Consider the following 24461-nt stretch of genomic DNA (forward strand, 5'->3'; position numbering starts at 1 on the left):
CAATATTTCATTTTTTTTCATTTGCTATTTTCTTTTACGCCGATACTCAGGACAGCAGTAAGAAATCGTTGCTAAGATAATCCTCAAAGATAAAGCTCATATAGCTTTGATGTGCATGCTAAGACATGTCGTAAGTTGGTCCTTACTTTATCATAATGTCTGTCCGTAGAATATAATCTTATATGACAAATCTTAGGACAGTTTCGATAAACCTAGTTCTAATAATGTTATTATGTTACAAATATATTTTTATTTAAATGAATAAATGTCTTGTATTTACTTGCATTTATATTTTAGGCATTAAGCTTAATGCCTCCACACATTTTTCAGGCCTGATTTAAGCTTAAATCCTAGGATTTAAGACTAATGCCTAACATCATTTAGGCAATAGACTTACTGCCTAAGCGTTAGCTTATTGCCTAGGATTTAAGCTTAATGCCTAATTTTACTTATTGCCGCTAACATATACATCATGATCACCTTTTGATCTATCTGTTCTATTGTTTTTGGTTTGAGGTATCATATCCGTCTCTTTATCCAATTTTCTTCTAATATCTAGAGTGTTATTCGGACGTTGTTTTAGCTTTTTTTTTATTACTCATATGTTAAGTAGATTTTTTATGTTGTTTGTTTTCCTGTTAATGTTGTGTTCTTACTGAAAGGTGCCTGTGAACCAGTGTTGTAACCGGAAAATCAACAGACAAGCATAAAGTTATGACAGTTTCGCCATTCAATGATTTGTTGAAGATACAGCAATGTTAGTTATGCCTTATATTTATTTTTACAAATGGTTATGATATTTCGTATTTAAGATCGTTTTATTATTCTATTTACAGACTGGACCTTTTTTTTAATAGTTTCAAGTTCGGACATAGTCGAAAACTAATATCATTTGCTAGCTTATTTCAGTATGCTATTTAAGAGGTAAATTCAACCAGAAATATTTTTGCAAATAGCTACTTTTGTTGACCTGACCCAAGTAAAACAAAGGAGTTTGTCTTACACATACATCTGTACAATGTTAAATTAGTTTGATAACAACGAAATAAAACATCAACAATGTGAGAATTTTGAAATTCCCCTTAAATTAATTTCATTCAGATTGATATTCGACATACCATCGTTGGATTAAATCTTGTGTTAATTTTCAAATATAAAATCTACTCGTTGTTTTTGGTCCCTGTCGGCAGTAAATGCCATAAGTTTCGTTTATTCAGCTTTATATGTTTTCTATGTGTGTCTAGTAACAATTAGTTGTGCAGGAATTAATTTATATCGTAATCAGATTTCGGTTATTGAGCTGCTCTGCAACTACTATTTTCATGATCTGTATTAATGTGTCTAACTAAAAACCCTCACTTTTTGTTTGAACTTTTGATTGTGTTATTTGGTTAGAGACTTTCCGTTTTGAATTTTCCTTGGAGTTCAGTATTTTTTGTCATTTAAATTTTTACAATTTGTTTAAATCATCAAATCCTTAAATGCCATCCAGATTATATTGACTTTTCCATATCATAATGAATTGATGATCCCTTAGGTGATATTAGAGATTGATGCACATCCTCTAAACCTTTTTCTTGTGTAATTTAGATTACAGACGGAGAAAAAAAGGTTTTCGCTGATTAAAACACTCATCCAGTTAATATTCTGGATATTCTCGCAAATTTTGTTAATCGTTTTGATTTCTGTTCTGATTTTAACCATATCTATTATATTTTCAGATTCAATCTTGTGACAATCTTTGTCAGCAGAATGGTGTACACCTTTGTGTCAGTAGAGCTCAAATATTGCCACTCAATAACATTTAGTTTTTGAAGGCCTGCCAATCATATAAGGACATAAGTGTATAGCAGTAGGCTTTGGACCCTTTTATTTGCTTAGATTTCTTTATATTCTGACGAGATTGGTAAGTATCATACGGAGCGCCGAACGGGATTTGAACTTTGTATACTCAAAATTCAATTCTGTCATAACAAAATAATTTTTTGTCTACAAAACTATATGATATACACTTGTTTTATGAGAAATTCAATTTTGTAATGACAAAATTATTCTATGTAGACAAAATTCATTTTTGTAGTCAAAATTCATTTTTGTAGTCAAAAACATTTTTGTAGTCAAAATTCATTTTTGTAGACAAAATTCATTTTTTGTAGACAAATATAAAAAAGAAGATGTGGTATGATTGCCAATGAAACAACTATCCACAAAAGACCAAAATGACACAGACATTAACAACTATAGGTCACCGTACGGCCTTCAACAATGAGCAAAGCCCATACCGCATAGTCAGCTATAATAGGCCCCGATAAGACAATGTAAAACAATTAAAACGAGAAAACTAACGGCCTTTTTTATGTAAAAATATGCCGAACGAAAAAACAAATATGTAACACATAAACAAACGACAACCACTGAATAACAGGCTCCTGACTTGGGACAGGCACATACATAAATAATGTGGCGGGGTTAAACATGTTAGCGGGATCCCAACCCTCCCCCTAACCTGGGACAGTGGTATAACAGTACAACATAAGAACGAACTATAAAAATCAGTTGAAAAAGGCTTAACTCATCAGATGGACAAAAATACAAGTGGATGTGGACGGGTACTTATACATACCGACACAAAAAGACACAATGAACAGATCTGAGAGTACTCGCAGTTATCTGACAGCTATTTAAAGCCACTAACAACTAATAAAAAAAATCATGCATCTAAGACTAAACTATCAATCCGTACACATCCAACATCCAATGTATTTAGTGTAAAGACGTCATAAACAGCCAGAGAAAAACATGACCTTGTGCAATGCCAAGTTACAGGTATCGACAGATTGTAGATCCATGAATATTATAGGATTAAACACATTTTTTCTAGAGGTTATTGATGTGTAAACCGGGGCGATTAACTCACAAACTGAATAAAAGTCCGAAGGACTTTTATGTTAAGTTTGTGAGTAAGAGCCCCGGTTTACACATCAATAACCTCTAGAAAAAATGTGTTTAATCCTTATAATTCTTCAGTCAAACATTTTTTTGTTGATGGCTACTATATATATTTACCACTGATCAAAAGCACAATGGCAAGTCGTAACTAAGGAGTACGCCGCCATCTTGACTTTCTAAAAACCATAAATGTCCGATAAATACAACGGAATCTTAAATGAAAAAGCACCTACCTCAAAAACTTCATTTTAATTAAATTTTATCCGAATTTAAAGCGTACACGTAACGAAATAATCTTTCCCTTAAAAATTCCATTCGTATGACGTCGTGTTTTGCCATGACGTAAATTCGCCAAATCCTTCATGAAATTTCGCGGAATTTTATTAAAAAATTTAATTTTTGTACATTTTCGAAGCTTTAGTGCAATAATTTTTTTTTTTTATATATATGCACTAGAATAGTCACAACTGTGTATATAATCTCAATTTGCTGAAAATCCCGGGATCACTGCAAGCTTGTGAATCGCGCATGAATAGATTACAAAAGTAGTTTCGGAAACATGGTTTATCGAAGTGTAAACTTAGAGAAAAATTCTAATTGACCAATCCAATTCAAGTATTTATTGATATGCAAATCATATAAGAATTATGTATATGTATATAACATACTAGTAATATTTAGTTAGCTTTTAATTTACTGATAACAACATCAATATTTATACCAATAAAAACAATATTCAATTCATTTTTGTAAACAAAATTCATTTTTGACATGACAAAATTCTACGGAAGGTATTAGCGCCACACATTTGTTTTATTATTTTTCTTCCTATCTTTGCGTTATAACGCAAACCTTTTGCGTTATAACGCAAACCTTTTGCGTTACAACGCAAACATTTGCGATAAAATTCTACGGAAGGTATTAGCGCCACACATTTTTTTAAACATTTTTCTTCCTATCTTTGCGTTACAACTCAAACCTTTGCGTTATATAACGCAAATATCTTGATTTCAATTATTCATTAAGTTTTGTATATATGTCCGTTTGTCATTCATTTCGGTTGTGATTTACTAGTAGATAAAAAAGAAACATACATACAAGGCCAAATCATTAAAATAGATATACTTAAGAATTGAATGCTTCTTTTTGTAAATTTATTGGGGTGTAAAAGCGTTGACCGAAGTACATTTTGAATGAAGCGCGGACGAGAGCTTACTTTGGAAGTATATTTATATTTGGTTATAGCTATATTATTTTTTTTCTTTGGTATAACCTCAATTTACTCAATTTTCTTTGTACTATATATACTAGAAGTAACATGGATATCGTTTTTAGGGGTCTTTATAGTTTGCTGTTCAGTGTGAGCCAATGCTCCGTGTTGAAGACCGTACTTCGGCCTATGATGGTTTACTTTTACGAATAGCGACCTAGATGGAGATTTTTCTTATTGGCACTCATACCACATCTCCTTATATTATTCTGCTCATTATTAGTCAATGATAGGATCTAATTATTCAAGCATTTTACTTTGCATGACTACAAAGGTGATTAATTTTAATATATACAGTCTCCTCCATTAATAACTGCTGTTTCATTTGAATCTTAATAAGAAATAAGATAAAACAAATGTTTGCGTTATTTCGCAAAGGTTTGCGTTACAACGCAATGATTTGCGTTATTTCGCAAATGTTTGCGTTATACCGCAAATGTTTGCGTTACATCGCAAATGTTTGCGTTTAACGCAAAGGTTTACGTTATCTCGCAAAGGTTTGCGTTTAACGCAAAGGTTTGCGTTTAACGCAAAGATAGGAAGGAAAATTAAAAAAAGAAATTGTGTGGCGCTAATACGGTTCCGTAAAATTCAATTTTCACATTGACAAAATTCAATCTTGTCAAATAGGTATGCAAATATAAAAACTTATATGCATACACAAATGACCATTGTTAACTGATAGGGAAAGTCAATTTTGTGTCACAAAAGTCAATTGTATATGCAAATTAGTTCACAAAATCCAAACTAAACTAATTTGCATACAAAATTGTGTCGCCCTATTTTCAAATTTAATTTAGTTGTGTGATAAAATACAGTTTTGTGTTTATTATTGTGTAGACAAAATTGAGATTTGTTAAACAGAAGTGAAAGTTGAACAAAAGTAATTTTGTTGTCACAAAAGTCAATGTTGTATGGAAATTAGTTAGAATCCTAACTAAACTAATTTGCATGCAAAATTGACTTTTGTCGCCCAATTTTCAAATTCAATTCAATTGTGAGACAAAATACAATTTTGTGTTAGACAAAGTGCAATTTTTTGTGAGACAAAATTGAGTTTTGTTAAACAGAAGTGAAAATTTGACAAAAGTCATTTTTGTCATAAAAATCCATTTTGTTGTCACAAAAGTCAATATTGTTGTCATAAAGGTCAATTTTGTTGTAACAAAAGACAATTTTGTGTCACAAAGGTCAATTTTGTAGGCAAATTAGTTCACAGAATCCAAACTAAACTAATTTGCATACATGAAATTAGAGATAAATGCACACCCTCGAACCTTTTTCTTGTGTAATTTTGATTACAGACAGAGAAAACAAGTTATCGCTACCGTACAACAGATGGTTAAAACATTCAACAAGTTAACATTCTTGATGTGAGACAAATTCAATTGTGAGAGAAAATTCAATTTTGTGTTTATTTTTGTGTAGAAAAAATTGAGTTTTGTTAAACAGAAGTGAACATTTAATAAATGTCACTTTTCACAAAAAATCAATTTTGCTTTCACAAAAGTCAATTGTGTATGTAAATTAGTTCACAAAATCCAAACTAAACTAAATTACATACTAAATTGATTTGTTCGCCCAATTTTTAAATTCAATTGAATTGTGAGACAAAATAACATTTTAATTTTGTGTTAATTTTTGTGTAGACAAAATTGAGTTTTGTTAAACAGAACGGAAAATTTAACAAAAGTAAATTAGAAAGGTCAATTTTGTTGTCAGAAAAGTCAATTTTGTTGTCACAAAAGTCAGTTTTGTGTCACAAAAGTCAATTTTGTGTCACAAAAGTCAATTTTGTGTCACAAAAGTCAATTTTGTATGCAAATTAGTTCACAGAATTCAAACTAAACTAATTTGCCAACATGAAATTAGAGATAAATGCATATCCTCTGAACCTTTTTCTTGTGTAATTTTGATTACAGACAGAGAAAGAAAGTTATTGCTACAGTACAACAGATGGTTAAAACACTAAACAAGTTAACATTCTTGATGTGAGACAAAATTTAATTGTGGGAGAAAATTCAATTTTGCGTTTATTTTTATGTAGACAAAATTGAGTTTTGTTAAACAGAAGTGAAATTTTAATAAAAGTAATTTTTCACAAAAAAATGAATTTTGGTGTCACAAAAGTCATTTTTATGTCACAACTGTCAATTGTGTATGCAAATTAATTCACAGAATCCAAACTAAACTAGCTTGCATACAAAATTGACTTTTGTCGCCCAATTTTCAAATTCAATTCAATTGTGAGACAAAATACAATTTTATGAGACAAAGTACAATTTTGTGTTTATTTTTGTGTAGACAAAATTGAGTTTTGTTAAACAGAACGGAAAATTTAACAAAAGTCAATTTTGTTGTCACAAAAGTCAATTTCGTATGCAAATTAGGTCACAGAATTCAAACTAAACTAATTTGCATACATGAAATTAGAGATAAATGCATATCCTCTGAATCTTTTTCTTATGTAATTTTGATTACAGACAGAGGAAGAAAGTTATGGCTACCGTACAACAGATGGTTAAAACACTAAACAAGTTAACATTCTTGATGTAAGAGAAAATTCAATTGTGAGAGAAAATTCAATTGTGTGTTTATTTTTGTGTAGACAAAATTGAGTTTTGTTAAACAGGAGTGAAATTTTAAAAAAGTCATTTTTCAACAAAAAAATGAATTTTGGTGTCACAAAAGTCATGTTTGTGTCACAACTGTCAATTCTGTATGCAAATTAATTCACAGAATCCAAACTAAACTAATTTCCATACAAAATTGACTTTTGTCGCCCAATTTTCAAATTCAATTCAATAGTGAAACAAAATACAATTTTATGAGACAAAGTACAATTTTGTGTTTATTTTTGTGTAGACAAAATTGAGTTTTGTTAAACAGAACGGAAAATTTAACAAAAGTCATTTTTTTGTAACAAAAATCAATTTTCTTGTCACAAAAATCAATTTTGTGTCACAAAAGTCAATTGTGTATGCACATTAGTTCTAAATCTAAGAACTAAACTGATCTGTTACATGAAATTAGAGATAAATGCATATTCTCTTAACCTTTTTCTTTTGTAATTTTGATTACAGACGGTAAAAATAAGTTTTTCCCTACCGTACAACAACAGATGGTTAAAAGACTCATCAAGTTAACATTCTGGATGAGTGACAAAATTAAATTTAGCGATTTTTGTGTTTATTTTTGTGTAGACAAAATTTACCTTTGTTAAACAGATTGAAGTGAAAATTTAATAAAAGCTCTTTTGTCGCAGAAATCAATTTTGTTGTCAAAAGTCAATTTTGTGTCTAGTCACCAGTTACCATATTATATAATGGACCAAAATTATCAAGCAAACGACCATTACTACGTCTGAGAATTCTTATGATTTGGTTTTATTAGTTTCTTTTAAAGTTACCCATAGAAAATATTTTCCTAATTTTGTTTACCATTTTCCGATACCTTAGTTGTGATTAGTATTTCTTGGCATTTTTTTCACCTAACCAATATTTTTAAGTTTATCGTGGAAGGTTTTTAAATTACTCAATTATTAAATGTAAACACTTCCGTTATTGGTCATATTATTATAGATATTTATATGCACCTTAAATTTAATATAGTTTGATATTATTTGCTTTGTCTGCTATTCATACAAATATTGATACGGATAGTTATCCATTTTAAAGGACACTTACTCATTCATAGGCTGATAATAAATACAAGAAGAACCAACCTTACCATTGTGTACACCGAATTTCAGAGTACGTGTTGTTGTAGTTTGTCTCATTTGCACAATCAAATTGTAATGAAGAGTCGAAATGGGGTGTCCTTTACATTAAAACAAACAAATTATTTTATCAATAACATACCTTCATACTTTCTATAACGGTTAAACAGAACCGTTCAACCCGCATTACGTTATTATCTCACAACAATCACAGATACAAGGCTAGAAAAGAAAGAAACAAATATGTGGTCAAGTGAAATCTGAAAAGATCTTTTCGTAAGACAAAAATCCTATACAATGTTTGCTACTTAAAAAGATATAACTTTCTTTTAATGTAAATTGGCGAAATATTCAACAATGAAATAAAAAACGATAAGAAAATAAAGGGACAGTTCTCCACTTTATAAAAATTTGAAAATAAATGTTAAATCCAACGGCATTCAATACTTTAAGGTTTCTTTTCTAATACATGTATATAATGTTTATATTTTTACCAACTATTTAAATAAAGGCAACAGTAGTATACCGCTGTTCAAAATGTATGTATGTATGTATGTATGTATGTATGTATGGATGGATGGATGGATGGATGGATGGATGGATGGATGGATGGATGGATGGATGGATGGATGGATGGATGGATGGATGGATGGATGGATGGATGGATGGATGGATGGATGGATGGATGGATGGATGGATGGATGGATGGATGGATGGATGGATGGATGGATGGATGGATGGATGGATGGATGGATGGATGGATGCATGTGCCTGTCCCAAGTTACATATTTTCATGTATTTACATTTTTCTGGGTGGAATTTTAGTAGCCATTTGTCAACCATGCTTCCGTCTTGTGTAGGTAATCTTGAATACTAGCGAGGTTTTGTCTGAGATTTCAAATATTGACATCAAGCGTGCACGAAAGAGGGCCTTTTATGGCCAGCTGATACAAGCTGATGGATTGACAAAAAACTCAAAACTAGATTAACTGTTCTTTCTCAAGATGATAACGTTATCATTCCTTTTCCGTCCATTAATAGGGGCCCTGTCGATGAAAGCATAAAAGGCGTGGTGATGATTATGAATGCACATGGTGGCTCTATAGTTAGACAAACAAAGGGGTACTTCAGAAGAAATCAGGTTCATTTTTTTGCAAATACGACTTTAAATGTGTTTGGAGTCCCAATGAGTGATATGAGTGTGAGAGAGATACATGAGATAGTGCGTAAATTATCATTGAGTGGAGGGCAAGGTTTTGTGCAGTCTGTATAAGAAAGGCAGCTGTACTGTAATTCTGGTAGGTGTTAATGTTGAAGAATGAAAGTTATGTGTAACTGAAGGTGTCACATATCTCTGTTTTGTAGCAACAAGTAAACATACTTGTTTCTAAAATGTATGAAAATTTAGTATTTTATGCATGCTGTAAATGATGCACCTTCTTTTGCTTTTGATTATTGTTCTTTAGTATTTAATAAATTTCAATCTTGCATGTATATTCTGCTCTATTATTATTTTCAAATTTTGTGCAGGTTAAAACCATTTTTAAGCAATATTTTGTACATGTTATAACATGTACGAGGTACTTTTGTACATGTTATAACTTGTATTTTAGCATTGTACAAATTATAACATGTACAATATTTTTGTACATGTTATAACCTTTACAAAATTGCAACTTGTACATGACATATAGATTAAATAAATATTAACACAATAAATCAGCATTAAATAAGTTGGAGAGAGAGAGAGTTAGATATTGTATGGTGTGGAAAAGTTATATAATTATTCAAATTTGGAGAAAAAAAAACAGTCAATATTATCCCTTTTTATATAAAATGTTATTCTTTTGTACATTTTAACAAACTCGTCATAGATACCAGGATTGAAGTTTTGTATTTGCACCAGACGCAGGTTTCGTCTACAAAAGACTCATCAGTCATAATTTTCAAGTGCTTCATGATAACACAACAAATCATTATCATACTTGCAATTGTTTCAATAAAATAAAATGATGTGCATTAAAACACATGAAAAAAGTTAAATATCAAGCTGGCTAAAGTTAAACTGTGACAATCAATCCCCATGTAGCCTTCATATTTCAAAGTCATTTCATTTCTAGTTGAAATCAATCACCAATGAAAACAATCATGAAATACTAATTGGTCTTTATTAATATTTTTCAGGTTTTGATTTAAAAATATGAAATCGTTTGATTGAAGTTTTTATATAGTAGTCTTGTTTGATTTAACTTATCGTTCAGAGTATAGAAACCAGGACCAGTTTATTCAAAAATGGTTCTCTGATATAAATAACTCATCAAGGGGGGAATTTTATTTACACTTCAAAGAAGAGTTTTGCTTAGAACCATATCTGTTAAAATTGAGGCGGGGTCATAGAGTTAATATATGTAAACTAAGGGTGTGTAATACAAAGTTTCCCATTGAAACAGGAAGATGGAGAAATGTACCACGAAATGAGAGACTTTGTCCACTTTGTAAAGCTGGTCTTGGGGATGTGTACCACTATATATGTATATGTACCAATTGTGAAGTTAAAGATTTAAGGGGGAGTTTCATACCTCTATATTATTCAAAATATCCAAACGTTAAAAAAGTACTGGGCATGCTTAAATATTGTAATAATAATGTGCTGTCTAAGCTGTCAATTTTTATTCAAAAGGTAGAAAAGATGCTTGTCTGATTTAAAATTGCAATAAACAAAGATTTATTTCTGAAGATGTATAATATAAAAATGTATACTGAATGTATAATGAAATATGTTTTGATTTATATTGTGCATAATATGCTCCTGTTACGCAGTCTTCTGCGGCTGAGTTTTCTTTAATAAACTATGAAACTATGAAACTATGAAATAGAACAATTAAGACTTACCAGGCTTTTTTTGCAAGGATCGAGGGTAATGATTAAAAAGAATTTACAGCATATACGTTTCATCAAGACAAGTTATGGTAAATATGGTACGGGGAAGTATTTTCTCTACATATTTTATGTTGCTTTGTGTGTATCGACCGTTATATATACCCTGCTTAGGCTAATATTTTCGAGCACTGAATGAAAATTGAAATGAAATGAATTAGACTTGTCTTGTAGCAACGAATTTTGGATGAATCTACTTAAAAAAAATTAACATTTCCTGCTACCAAAAAAGGAATAAAATGACGTTTATTTGTTTACATTCAACCGGCAAGTTTTTTACCCCAAGATGGTACTCAGAATAAAAAACTTTGAGGCTGCTGATTGGATGATGCAGGGATAGAATTATTATAATAAATTATCATTTTTTTTTATTACAAGCCCAATATATATATTTAGCATGTTTAGGTCGAAAGTAAAAGTAAGAATTAGAATATCATATTAAAAAGTTTAAATGATAAAGTTATAATGGATTCCACATATTTGAAATCTTGTAGCCGTTGCTAAATAAGTTCACAAAGCTATCCCACTATGAGTAAGTCCCAGGTAGTCTAGTGGTTAGGATTCCGCGCTCTCACCGCGGCGGCCGGGGTTCGATTCCCCGTCTGGGAAGATATTTTTGCGCCTTTTCTCCGGATCGATATTGATATTAATAACGGTATATGCTTCAAACAACTGTTATGTGTACGTGGTCAATGAAAGAAACGGTGTATGTTTGTCCTATCATGCAAATATATACTATATGATTTCCTTTTACACCACCGATACTGTATATAAATTATGTCTTTCTTCAGCTCAATATATAACGAGGCCGACTGATTGATGGTTCATTTCATGAAAACACTGAGCTACATCCCCGTCCCTGGATTTTCATCAATATTTCCTTTTCAATTCCGCCTTTTACCACAGGACAAGTGTTCAGGTAGGTGTCCTACGAGAGGTCGGAGATGCTCTCTTATGTTTAACTGTACATTTTTCACTTGATAGTGCACGAAAGACATAGTTTATGTGGACTCAATTACATTGACAAAAAATTAGGAGTGGAGATGCCGGGGATCGAACCCGGGGCCTTTCACATGCAAAGCGAACGCTCTACCACTGAGCTACATCCCCTTCACAACGATAAAACATTAAATTTAAGTAGTGTATTTTCATACCATGTATATATATATGCCACTCTGATTGTTAAAAAAAAGTCTTGCACCAAGACGAGATGGTTATCTTTATGTCTTTAACAGTTGAAATTTGCTGAGCAAGTACATTAGATTTTGTAGTTCTTTTTCATGAAATGAACCATCAATCAGTCGGCCTCGTTATATATTGAGCTGAAGAAAGACATAATTTATATACAGTATCGGTGGTGTAAAAGGAAATCATATAGTATATATTTGCATGATAGGACAAACATACACCGTTTCTTTCATTGACCACGTACACATAACAGTTGTTTGAAGCATATACCGTTATTAATATCAATATCGATCCGGAGAAAAGGCGCAAAAATATCTTCCCAGACGGGGAATCGAACCCCGGCCGCCGCGGTGAGAGCGCGGAATCCTAACCACTAGACTACCTGGGACTTACTCATAGTGGGGTAACTTAACACATATAAAGAGCAACAATAACAGCAATCATGCCTTTTTGTACGTTACAACGTCATTGGGAATGTCGACTGGCGTTAGATAGACTATAGAATGTCAATAACTTAAAACTGCAAAAGGCAGCGAAATCACCGCGAATAGTCGCTACCGTCGACGCTATATAACGCATTGTTTCAGGCTGGAATCATTAACATTAACATTCGATTTGTTCTGACTCACGATAATTAAGTTATAATCCATATAATATTGTGACACAAGTAAAACATGTCGGGGGGAAGGGGGAGTGTGGTATTTATTCGGCTTTGCCTGAAATGTTTGAGCGTGCATTTGAGACATGCCTCTAAAGAATGATTTTGAAATTTGAAGTCATCTGTGCCGATCGAGTGCGCTGTTTAAACAGCACTAACATTTCGTTGCGCTTTCTATGATTTTCAAGGCAAAGCAGCATTGTGTAGGCGAGATTACTTTGATTTATCGATGGCGCTTTTGTCTGCGGCCAAAAAATATGGAGATGCCGGGGATCGAACCCGGGGCCTTTCACATGCGAAGCGAACGCTCTACCACTGAGCTACATCCCCGTCCCTGGATTTTCATCAATATTTCCTTTTCAATTCCGCCTTTTACCACAGGACAAGTGTTCAGGTAGGTGTCCTACGAGAGGTCGGAGATGCTCTCTTATGTTTAACTGTACATTTTTCACTTGATAGTGCACGAAAGACATAGTTTATGTGGACTCAATTACATTGACAAAAAATTAGGAGTGGAGATGCCGGGGATCGAACCCGGGGCCTTTCACATGCAAAGCGAACGCTCTACCACTGAGCTACATCCCCTTCACAACGATAAAACATTAAATTTAAGTAGTGTATTTTCATACCATGTATATATATATGCCACTCTGATTGTTAAAAAAAAGTCTTGCACCAAGACGAGATGGTTATCTTTATGTCTTTAACAGTTGAAATTTGCTGAGCAAGTACATTAGATTTTGTAGTTCTTTTTCATGAAATGAACCATCAATCAGTCGGCCTCGTTATATATTGAGCTGAAGAAAGACATAATTTATATACAGTATCGGTGGTGTAAAAGGAAATCATATAGTATATATTTGCATGATAGGACAAACATACACCGTTTCTTTCATTGACCACGTACACATAACAGTTGTTTGAAGCATATACCGTTATTAATATCAATATCGATCCGGAGAAAAGGCGCAAAAATATCTTCCCAGACGGGGAATCGAACCCCGGCCGCCGCGGTGAGAGCGCGGAATCCTAACCACTAGACTACCTGGGACTTACTCATAGTGGGATAGCTTTGTGAACTTATTTAGCAACGGCTACAAGATTTCAAATATGTGGAATCCATTATAACTTTATCATTTAAACTTTTTAATATGATATTCTAATTCTTACTTTTACTTTCGACCTAAACATGCTAAATATATATATTGGGCTTGTAATAAAAAAAAATGATAATTTATTATAATAATTCTATCCCTGCATCATCCAATCAGCAGCCTCAAAGTTTTTTATTCTGAGTACCATCTTGGGGTAAAAAACTTGCCGGTTGAATGTAAACAAATAAACGTCATTTTATTCCTTTTTTGGTAGCAGGAAATGTTAATTTTTTTTAAGTAGATTCATCCAAAATTCGTTGCTACAAGACAAGTCTAATTCATTTCATTTCAATTTTCATTCAGTGCTCGAAAATATTAGCCTAAGCAGGGTATATATAACGGTCGATACACACAAAGCAACATAAAATATGTAGAGAAAATACTTCCCCGTACCATATTTACCATAACTTGTCTTGATGAAACGTATATGCTGTAAATTCTTTTTAATCATTACCCTCGATCCTTGCAAAAAAAGCCTGGTAAGTCTTAATTGTTCTATTTCATAGTTTCATAGTTTCATAGTTTATTAAAGAAAACTCAGCCGCAGAAGACTGCGTAACAGGAGCATATTATGCACAATATAAATCAAAACATATTTCATTATACATTCAGTATACATTTTTATATTATACATCTTCAGAAATAAATCTTTGTTTATTGCAATTTTAAATCAGACAAGCATCTTTTCTACCTTTTGAATAAAAATTGACAGCTTAGACAGCACATTATTATTACAATATTTAAGCATGCCCAGTACTTTTTTAACGTTTGGATATTTTGAATAATATAGAGGTATGAAACTCCCCCTTAAATCTTTAACTTCACAATTGGTACATATACATATATAGTGGTACACATCCCCAAGACCAGCTTTACAAAGTGGACAAAGTCTCTCATTTCGTGGTACATTTCTCCATCTTCCTGTTTCAATGGGAAACTTTGTATTACACACCCTTAGTTTACATATATTAACTCTATGACCCCGCCTCAATTTTAACAGATATGGTTCTAAGCAAAACTCTTCTTTGAAGTGTAAATAAAATTCCCCCCTTGATGAGTTATTTATATCAGAGAACCATTTTTGAATAAACTGGTCCTGGTTTCTATACTCTGAACGATAAGTTAAATCAAACAAGACTACTATATAAAAACTTCAATCAAACGATTTCATATTTTTAAATCAAAACCTGAAAAATATTAATAAAGACCAATTAGTATTTCATGATTGTTTTCATTGGTGATTGATTTCAACTAGAAATGAAATGACTTTGAAATATGAAGGCTACATGGGGATTGATTGTCACAGTTTAACTTTAGCCAGCTTGATATTTAACTTTTTTCATGTGTTTTAATGCACATCATTTTATTTTATTGAAACAATTGCAAGTATGATAATGATTTGTTGTGTTATCATGAAGCACTTGAAAATTATGACTGATGAGTCTTTTGTAGACGAAACCTGCGTCTGGTGCAAATACAAAACTTCAATCCTGGTATCTATGACGAGTTTGTTAAAATGTACAAAAGAATAACATTTTATATAAAAAGGGATAATATTGACTGTTTTTTTTTCTCCAAATTTGAATAATTATATAACTTTTCCACACCATACAATATCTAACTCTCTCTCTCTCCAACTTATTTAATGCTGATTTATTGTGTTAATATTTATTTAATCTATATGTCATGTACAAGTTGCAATTTTGTAAAGGTTATAACATGTACAAAAATATTGTACATGTTATAATTTGTACAATGCTAAAATACAAGTTATAACATGTACAAAAGTACCTCGTACATGTTATAACATGTACAAAATATTGCTTAAAAATGGTTTTAACCTGCACAAAATTTGAAAATAATAATAGAGCAGAATATACATGCAAGATTGAAATTTATTAAATACTAAAGAACAATAATCAAAAGCAAAAGAAGGTGCATCATTTACAGCATGCATAAAATACTAAATTTTCATACATTTTAGAAACAAGTATGTTTACTTGTTGCTACAAAACAGAGATATGTGACACCTTCAGTTACACATAACTTTCATTCTTCAACATTAACACCTACCAGAATTACAGTACAGCTGCCTTTCTTATACAGACTGCACAAAACCTTGCCCTCCACTCAATGATAATTTACGCACTATCTCATGTATCTCTCTCACACTCATATCACTCATTGGGACTCCAAACACATTTAAAGTCGTATTTGCAAAAAAATGAACCTGATTTCTTCTGAAGTACCCCTTTGTTTGTCTAACTATAGAGCCACCATGTGCATTCATAATCATCACCACGCCTTTTATGCTTTCATCGACAGGGCCCCTATTAATGGACGGAAAAGGAATGATAACGTTATCATCTTGAGAAAGAACAGTTAATCTAGTTTTGAGTTTTTTGTCAATCCATCAGCTTGTATCAGCTGGCCATAAAAGGCCCTCTTTCGTGCACGCTTGATGTCAATATTTGAAATCTCAGACAAAACCTCGCTAGTATTCAAGATTACCTACACAAGACGGAAGCATGGTTGACAAATGGCTACTAAAATTCCACCCAGAAAAATGTAAATACATGAAAATATGTAACTTGGGACAGGCACATGCATCCATCCATCCATCCATCCATCCATCCATCCATCCATCCATCCATCCATCCATCCATCCATCCATCCATCCATCCATCCATCCATCCATCCATCCATCCATCCATCCATCCATCCATCCATCCATCCATCCATCCATCCATCCATCCATCCATCCATCCATCCATCCATCCATCCATACATACATACATACATACATACATACATTTTGAACAGCGGTATACTACTGTTGCCTTTATTTAAATAGTTGGTAAAAATATAAACATTATATACATGTATTAGAAAAGAAACCTTAAAGTATTGAATGCCGTTGGATTTAACATTTATTTTCAAATTTTTATAAAGTGGAGAACTGTCCCTTTATTTTCTTATCGTTTTTTATTTCATTGTTGAATATTTCGCCAATTTACATTAAAAGAAAGTTATATCTTTTTAAGTAGCAAACATTGTATAGGATTTTTGTCTTACGAAAAGATCTTTTCAGATTTCACTTGACCACATATTTGTTTCTTTCTTTTCTAGCCTTGTATCTGTGATTGTTGTGAGATAATAACGTAATGCGGGTTGAACGGTTCTGTTTAACCGTTATAGAAAGTATGAAGGTATGTTATTGATAAAATAATTTGTTTGTTTTAATGTAAAGGACACCCCATTTCGACTCTTCATTACAATTTGATTGTGCAAATGAGACAAACTACAACAACACGTACTCTGAAATTCGGTGTACACAATGGTAAGGTTGGTTCTTCTTGTATTTATTATCAGCCTATGAATGAGTAAGTGTCCTTTAAAATGGATAACTATCCGTATCAATATTTGTATGAATAGCAGACAAAGCAAATAATATCAAACTATATTAAATTTAAGGTGCATATAAATATCTATAATAATATGACCAATAACGGAAGTGTTTACATTTAATAATTGAGTAATTTAAAAACCTTCCACGATAAACTTAAAAATATTGGTTAGGTGAAAAAAATGCCAAGAAATACTAATCACAACTAAGGTATCGGAAAATGGTAAACAAAATTAGGAAAATATTTTCTATGGGTAACTTTAAAAGAAACTAATAAAACCAAATCATAAGAATTCTCAGACGTAGTAATGGTCGTTTGCTTGATAATTTTGGTCCATTATATAATATGGTAACTGGTGACTAGACACAAAATTGACTTTTGACAACAAAATTGATTTCTGCGACAAAAGAGCTTTTATTAAATTTTCACTTCAATCTGTTTAACAAAGGTAAATTTTGTCTACACAAAAATAAACACAAAAATCGCTAAATTTAATTTTGTCACTCATCCAGAATGTTAACTTGATGAGTCTTTTAACCATCTGTTGTTGTACGGTAGGGAAAAACTTATTTTTACCGTCTGTAATCAAAATTACAAAAGAAAAAGGTTAAGAGAATATGCATTTATCTCTAATTTCATGTAACAGATCAGTTTAGTTCTTAGATTTAGAACTAATGTGCATACACAATTGACTTTTGTGACACAAAATTGATTTTTGTGACAAGAAAATTGATTTTTGTTACAAAAAAATGACTTTTGTTAAATTTTCCGTTCTGTTTAACAAAACTCAATTTTGTCTACACAAAAATAAACACAAAATTGTACTTTGTCTCATAAAATTGTATTTTGTTTCACTATTGAATTGAATTTGAAAATTGGGCGACAAAAGTCAATTTTGTATGGAAATTAGTTTAGTTTGGATTCTGTGAATTAATTTGCATACAGAATTGACAGTTGTGACACAAACATGACTTTTGTGACACCAAAATTCATTTTTTTGTTGAAAAATGACTTTTTTAAAATTTCACTCCTGTTTAACAAAACTCAATTTTGTCTACACAAAAATAAACACACAATTGAATTTTCTCTCACAATTGAATTTTCTCTTACATCAAGAATGTTAACTTGTTTAGTGTTTTAACCATCTGTTGTACGGTAGCCATAACTTTCTTCCTCTGTCTGTAATCAAAATTACATAAGAAAAAGATTCAGAGGATATGCATTTATCTCTAATTTCATGTATGCAAATTAGTTTAGTTTGAATTCTGTGACCTAATTTGCATACGAAATTGACTTTTGTGACAACAAAATTGACTTTTGTTAAATTTTCCGTTCTGTTTAACAAAACTCAATTTTGTCTACACAAAAATAAACACAAAATTGTACTTTGTCTCATAAAATTGTATTTTGTCTCACAATTGAATTGAATTTGAAAATTGGGCGACAAAAGTCAATTTTGTATGCAAGCTAGTTTAGTTTGGATTCTGTGAATTAATTTGCATACACAATTGACAGTTGTGACATAAAAATGACTTTTGTGACACCAAAATTCATTTTTTTGTGAAAAATTACTTTTATTAAAATTTCACTTCTGTTTAACAAAACTCAATTTTGTCTACATAAAAATAAACGCAAAATTGAATTTTCTCCCACAATTAAATTTTGTCTCACATCAAGAATGTTAACTTGTTTAGTGTTTTAACCATCTGTTGTACTGTAGCAATAACTTTCTTTCTCTGTCTGTAATCAAAATTACACAAGAAAAAGGTTCAGAGGATATGCATTTATCTCTAATTTCATGTTGGCAAATTAGTTTAGTTTGAATTCTGTGAACTAATTTGCATACAAAATTGACTTTTGTGACACAAAATTGACTTTTGTGACACAAAATTGACTTTTGTGTAGGCGAGATTACTTTGATTTATCGATGGCGCTTTTGTCTGCGGCCAAAAAATATGGAGATGCCGGGGATCGAACCCGGGGCCTTTCACATGCGAAGCGAACGCTCTACCACTGAGCTACATCCCCGTCCCTGGATTTTCATCAATATTTCCTTTTCAATTCCGCCTTTTACCACAGGACAAGTGTTCAGGTAGGTGTCCTACGAGAGGTCGGAGATGCTCTCTTATGTTTAACTGTACATTTTTCACTTGATAGTGCACGAAAGACATAGTTTATGTGGACTCAATTACATTGACAAAAAATTAGGAGTGGAGATGCCGGGGATCGAACCCGGGGCCTTTCACATGCAAAGCGAACGCTCTACCACTGAGCTACATCCCCTTCACAACGATAAAACATTAAATTTAAGTAGTGTATTTTCATACCATGTATATATATATGCCACTCTGATTGTTAAAAAAAAGTCTTGCACCAAGACGAGATGGTTATCTTTATGTCTTTAACAGTTGAAATTTGCTGAGCAAGTACATTAGATTTTGTAGTTCTTTTTCATGAAATGAACCATCAATCAGTCGGCCTCGTTATATATTGAGCTGAAGAAAGACATAATTTATATACAGTATCGGTGGTGTAAAAGGAAATCATATAGTATATATTTGCATGATAGGACAAACATACACCGTTTCTTTCATTGACCACGTACACATAACAGTTGTTTGAAGCATATACCGTTATTAATATCAATATCGATCCGGAGAAAAGGCGCAAAAATATCTTCCCAGACGGGGAATCGAACCCCGGCCGCCGCGGTGAGAGCGCGGAATCCTAACCACTAGACTACCTGGGACTTACTCATAGTGGGGTAACTTAACACATATAAAGAGCAACAATAACAGCAATCATGCCTTTTTGTACGTTACAACGTCATTGGGAATGTCGACTGGCGTTAGATAGACTATAGAATGTCAATAACTTAAAACTGCAAAAGGCAGCGAAATCACCGCGAATAGTCGCTACCGTCGACGCTATATAACGCATTGTTTCAGGCTGGAATCATTAACATTAACATTCGATTTGTTCTGACTCACGATAATTAAGTTATAATCCATATAATATTGTGACACAAGTAAAACATGTCGGGGGGAAGGGGGAGTGTGGTATTTATTCGGCTTTGCCTGAAATGTTTGAGCGTGCATTTGAGACATGCCTCTAAAGAATGATTTTGAAATTTGAAGTCATCTGTGCCGATCGAGTGCGCTGTTTAAACAGCACTAACATTTCGTTGCGCTTTCTATGATTTTCAAGGCAAAGCAGCATTGTGTAGGCGAGATTACTTTGATTTATCGATGGCGCTTTTGTCTGCGGCCAAAAAATATGGAGATGCCGGGGATCGAACCCGGGGCCTTTCACATGCGAAGCGAACGCTCTACCACTGAGCTACATCCCCGTCCCTGGATTTTCATCAATATTTCCTTTTCAATTCCGCCTTTTACCACAGGACAAGTGTTCAGGTAGGTGTCCTACGAGAGGTCGGAGATGCTCTCTTATGTTTAACTGTACATTTTTCACTTGATAGTGCACGAAAGACATAGTTTATGTGGACTCAATTACATTGACAAAAAATTAGGAGTGGAGATGCCGGGGATCGAACCCGGGGCCTTTCACATGCAAAGCGAACGCTCTACCACTGAGCTACATCCCCTTCACAACGATAAAACATTAAATTTAAGTAGTGTATTTTCATACCATGTATATATATATGCCACTCTGATTGTTAAAAAAAAGTCTTGCACCAAGACGAGATGGTTATCTTTATGTCTTTAACAGTTGAAATTTGCTGAGCAAGTACATTAGATTTTGTAGTTCTTTTTCATGAAATGAACCATCAATCAGTCGGCCTCGTTATATATTGAGCTGAAGAAAGACATAATTTATATACAGTATCGGTGGTGTAAAAGGAAATCATATAGTATATATTTGCATGATAGGACAAACATACACCGTTTCTTTCATTGACCACGTACACATAACAGTTGTTTGAAGCATATACCGTTATTAATATCAATATCGATCCGGAGAAAAGGCGCAAAAATATCTTCCCAGACGGGGAATCGAACCCCGGCCGCCGCGGTGAGAGCGCGGAATCCTAACCACTAGACTACCTGGGACTTACTCATAGTGGGGTAACTTAACACATATAAAGAGCAACAATAACAGCAATCATGCCTTTTTGTACGTTACAACGTCATTGGGAATGTCGACTGGCGTTAGATAGACTATAGAATGTCAATAACTTAAAACTGCAAAAGGCAGCGAAATCACCGCGAATAGTCGCTACCGTCGACGCTATATAACGCATTGTTTCAGGCTGGAATCATTAACATTAACATTCGATTTGTTCTGACTCACGATAATTAAGTTATAATCCATATAATATTGTGACACAAGTAAAACATGTCGGGGGGAAGGGGGAGTGTGGTATTTATTCGGCTTTGCCTGAAATGTTTGAGCGTGCATTTGAGACATGCCTCTAAAGAATGATTTTGAAATTTGAAGTCATCTGTGCCGATCGAGTGCGCTGTTTAAACAGCACTAACATTTCGTTGCGCTTTCTATGATTTTCAAGGCAAAGCAGCATTGTGTAGGCGAGATTACTTTGATTTATCGATGGCGCTTTTGTCTGCGGCCAAAAAATATGGAGATGCCGGGGATCGAACCCGGGGCCTTTCACATGCGAAGCGAACGCTCTACCACTGAGCTACATCCCCGTCCCTGGATTTTCATCAATATTTCCTTTTCAATTCCGCCTTTTACCACAGGACAAGTGTTCAGGTAGGTGTCCTACGAGAGGTCGGAGATGCTCTCTTATGTTTAACTGTACATTTTTCACTTGATAGTGCACGAAAGACATAGTTTATGTGGACTCAATTACATTGACAAAAAATTAGGAGTGGAGATGCCGGGGATCGAACCCGGGGCCTTTCACATGCAAAGCGAACGCTCTACCACTGAGCTACATCCCCTTCACAACGATAAAACATTAAATTTAAGTAGTGTATTTTCATACCATGTATATATATATGCCACTCTGATTGTTAAAAAAAAGTCTTGCACCAAGACGAGATGGTTATCTTTATGTCTTTAACAGTTGAAATTTGCTGAGCAAGTACATTAGATTTTGTAGTTCTTTTTCATGAAATGAACCATCAATCAGTCGGCCTCGTTATATATTGAGCTGAAGAAAGACATAATTTATATACAGTATCGGTGGTGTAAAAGGAAATCATATAGTATATATTTGCATGATAGGACAAACATACACCGTTTCTTTCATTGACCACGTACACATAACAGTTGTTTGAAGCATATACCGTTATTAATATCAATATCGATCCGGAGAAAAGGCGCAAAAATATCTTCCCAGACGGGGAATCGAACCCCGGCCGCCGCGGTGAGAGCGCGGAATCCTAACCACTAGACTACCTGGGACTTACTCATAGTGGGGTAACTTAACACATATAAAGAGCAACAATAACAGCAATCATGCCTTTTTGTACGTTACAACGTCATTGGGAATGTCGACTGGCGTTAGATAGACTATAGAATGTCAATAACTTAAAACTGCAAAAGGCAGCGAAATCACCGCGAATAGTCGCTACCGTCGACGCTATATAACGCATTGTTTCAGGCTGGAATCATTAACATTAACATTCGATTTGTTCTGACTCACGATAATTAAGTTATAATCCATATAATATTGTGACACAAGTAAAACATGTCGGGGGGAAGGGGGAGTGTGGTATTTATTCGGCTTTGCCTGAAATGTTTGAGCGTGCATTTGAGACATGCCTCTAAAGAATGATTTTGAAATTTGAAGTCATCTGTGCCGATCGAGTGCGCTGTTTAAACAGCACTAACATTTCGTTGCGCTTTCTATGATTTTCAAGGCAAAGCAGCATTGTGTAGGCGAGATTACTTTGATTTATCGATGGCGCTTTTGTCTGCGGCCAAAAAATATGGAGATGCCGGGGATCGAACCCGGGGCCTTTCACATGCGAAGCGAACGCTCTACCACTGAGCTACATCCCCGTCCCTGGATTTTCATCAATATTTCCTTTTCAATTCCGCCTTTTACCACAGGACAAGTGTTCAGGTAGGTGTCCTACGAGAGGTCGGAGATGCTCTCTTATGTTTAACTGTACATTTTTCACTTGATAGTGCACGAAAGACATAGTTTATGTGGACTCAATTACATTGACAAAAAATTAGGAGTGGAGATGCCGGGGATCGAACCCGGGGCCTTTCACATGCAAAGCGAACGCTCTACCACTGAGCTACATCCCCTTCACAACGATAAAACATTAAATTTAAGTAGTGTATTTTCATACCATGTATATATATATGCCACTCTGATTGTTAAAAAAAAGTCTTGCACCAAGACGAGATGGTTATCTTTATGTCTTTAACAGTTGAAATTTGCTGAGCAAGTACATTAGATTTTGTAGTTCTTTTTCATGAAATGAACCATCAATCAGTCGGCCTCGTTATATATTGAGCTGAAGAAAGACATAATTTATATACAGTATCGGTGGTGTAAAAGGAAATCATATAGTATATATTTGCATGATAGGACAAACATACACCGTTTCTTTCATTGACCACGTACACATAACAGTTGTTTGAAGCATATACCGTTATTAATATCAATATCGATCCGGAGAAAAGGCGCAAAAATATCTTCCCAGACGGGGAATCGAACCCCGGCCGCCGCGGTGAGAGCGCGGAATCCTAACCACTAGACTACCTGGGACTTACTCATAGTGGGGTAACTTAACACATATAAAGAGCAACAATAACAGCAATCATGCCTTTTTGTACGTTACAACGTCATTGGGAATGTCGACTGGCGTTAGATAGACTATAGAATGTCAATAACTTAAAACTGCAAAAGGCAGCGAAATCACCGCGAATAGTCGCTACCGTCGACGCTATATAACGCATTGTTTCAGGCTGGAATCATTAACATTAACATTCGATTTGTTCTGACTCACGATAATTAAGTTATAATCCATATAATATTGTGACACAAGTAAAACATGTCGGGGGGAAGGGGGAGTGTGGTATTTATTCGGCTTTGCCTGAAATGTTTGAGCGTGCATTTGAGACATGCCTCTAAAGAATGATTTTGAAATTTGAAGTCATCTGTGCCGATCGAGTGCGCTGTTTAAACAGCACTAACATTTCGTTGCGCTTTCTATGATTTTCAAGGCAAAGCAGC

The 24461-nt window shown here is 33.6% G+C and overlaps 1 protein-coding gene and 18 non-coding genes across 20 annotated transcripts in view; 1 reads left to right on the forward strand and 18 right to left on the reverse strand.

The window, feature by feature from the left end:
- Nucleotides 1-11173, reverse strand: part of LOC139513240 (transmembrane protein 198-like) — a 56717-nt gene extending 45544 nt beyond the window's left edge. Inside the window, exons 1-2 of one of the 2 annotated variants that reach the window (XM_071301545.1) lie at nucleotides 11038-11173; nucleotides 8080-8159 (exon numbers count right to left, since the gene is read on the reverse strand). The gene's annotated coding sequence lies outside the window, so the exon portion shown is untranslated. The remainder of the gene's footprint in view (nucleotides 1-8079; nucleotides 8160-11037) is intronic. The other variant, XM_071301552.1, reaches the window with a different exon arrangement.
- Nucleotides 11174-11411: 238 nt separating this feature from the next.
- Trnae-cuc (transfer RNA glutamic acid (anticodon CUC)) lies at nucleotides 11412-11483 on the forward strand. Its single transcript has one exon. It is a non-coding gene; the product is annotated as a tRNA-Glu (tRNA).
- A 429-nt stretch (nucleotides 11484-11912) lies between these two features.
- Nucleotides 11913-11984, reverse strand: Trnaa-ugc (transfer RNA alanine (anticodon UGC)). The gene has a single exon. It is a non-coding gene; the product is annotated as a tRNA-Ala (tRNA).
- A 394-nt stretch (nucleotides 11985-12378) lies between these two features.
- Nucleotides 12379-12450, reverse strand: Trnae-cuc (transfer RNA glutamic acid (anticodon CUC)). Its single transcript has one exon. It is a non-coding gene; the product is annotated as a tRNA-Glu (tRNA).
- Nucleotides 12451-12978: 528 nt separating this feature from the next.
- Nucleotides 12979-13050, reverse strand: Trnaa-cgc (transfer RNA alanine (anticodon CGC)). Its single transcript has one exon. It is a non-coding gene; the product is annotated as a tRNA-Ala (tRNA).
- A 183-nt stretch (nucleotides 13051-13233) lies between these two features.
- Trnaa-ugc (transfer RNA alanine (anticodon UGC)) lies at nucleotides 13234-13305 on the reverse strand. Its single transcript has one exon. It is a non-coding gene; the product is annotated as a tRNA-Ala (tRNA).
- Nucleotides 13306-13699: 394 nt separating this feature from the next.
- Nucleotides 13700-13771, reverse strand: Trnae-cuc (transfer RNA glutamic acid (anticodon CUC)). Its single transcript has one exon. It is a non-coding gene; the product is annotated as a tRNA-Glu (tRNA).
- A 5466-nt stretch (nucleotides 13772-19237) lies between these two features.
- On the reverse strand, nucleotides 19238-19309 carry Trnaa-cgc (transfer RNA alanine (anticodon CGC)). Its single transcript has one exon. It is a non-coding gene; the product is annotated as a tRNA-Ala (tRNA).
- Nucleotides 19310-19492: 183 nt separating this feature from the next.
- Nucleotides 19493-19564, reverse strand: Trnaa-ugc (transfer RNA alanine (anticodon UGC)). The gene has a single exon. It is a non-coding gene; the product is annotated as a tRNA-Ala (tRNA).
- A 394-nt stretch (nucleotides 19565-19958) lies between these two features.
- On the reverse strand, nucleotides 19959-20030 carry Trnae-cuc (transfer RNA glutamic acid (anticodon CUC)). The gene has a single exon. It is a non-coding gene; the product is annotated as a tRNA-Glu (tRNA).
- A 528-nt stretch (nucleotides 20031-20558) lies between these two features.
- Nucleotides 20559-20630, reverse strand: Trnaa-cgc (transfer RNA alanine (anticodon CGC)). The gene has a single exon. It is a non-coding gene; the product is annotated as a tRNA-Ala (tRNA).
- Nucleotides 20631-20813: 183 nt separating this feature from the next.
- On the reverse strand, nucleotides 20814-20885 carry Trnaa-ugc (transfer RNA alanine (anticodon UGC)). Its single transcript has one exon. It is a non-coding gene; the product is annotated as a tRNA-Ala (tRNA).
- A 394-nt stretch (nucleotides 20886-21279) lies between these two features.
- Trnae-cuc (transfer RNA glutamic acid (anticodon CUC)) lies at nucleotides 21280-21351 on the reverse strand. The gene has a single exon. It is a non-coding gene; the product is annotated as a tRNA-Glu (tRNA).
- Nucleotides 21352-21879: 528 nt separating this feature from the next.
- Nucleotides 21880-21951, reverse strand: Trnaa-cgc (transfer RNA alanine (anticodon CGC)). The gene has a single exon. It is a non-coding gene; the product is annotated as a tRNA-Ala (tRNA).
- Nucleotides 21952-22134: 183 nt separating this feature from the next.
- Nucleotides 22135-22206, reverse strand: Trnaa-ugc (transfer RNA alanine (anticodon UGC)). Its single transcript has one exon. It is a non-coding gene; the product is annotated as a tRNA-Ala (tRNA).
- Nucleotides 22207-22600: 394 nt separating this feature from the next.
- Trnae-cuc (transfer RNA glutamic acid (anticodon CUC)) lies at nucleotides 22601-22672 on the reverse strand. Its single transcript has one exon. It is a non-coding gene; the product is annotated as a tRNA-Glu (tRNA).
- A 528-nt stretch (nucleotides 22673-23200) lies between these two features.
- Trnaa-cgc (transfer RNA alanine (anticodon CGC)) lies at nucleotides 23201-23272 on the reverse strand. The gene has a single exon. It is a non-coding gene; the product is annotated as a tRNA-Ala (tRNA).
- A 183-nt stretch (nucleotides 23273-23455) lies between these two features.
- Trnaa-ugc (transfer RNA alanine (anticodon UGC)) lies at nucleotides 23456-23527 on the reverse strand. The gene has a single exon. It is a non-coding gene; the product is annotated as a tRNA-Ala (tRNA).
- A 394-nt stretch (nucleotides 23528-23921) lies between these two features.
- On the reverse strand, nucleotides 23922-23993 carry Trnae-cuc (transfer RNA glutamic acid (anticodon CUC)). The gene has a single exon. It is a non-coding gene; the product is annotated as a tRNA-Glu (tRNA).
- Nucleotides 23994-24461: the final 468 nt, after the last annotated feature.

Source organism: Mytilus edulis, chromosome 2, assembly GCF_963676685.1.
Source record: "Mytilus edulis chromosome 2, xbMytEdul2.2, whole genome shotgun sequence".
In the NCBI taxonomy this organism is placed as follows: domain Eukaryota; kingdom Metazoa; phylum Mollusca; class Bivalvia; order Mytilida; family Mytilidae; genus Mytilus; species Mytilus edulis.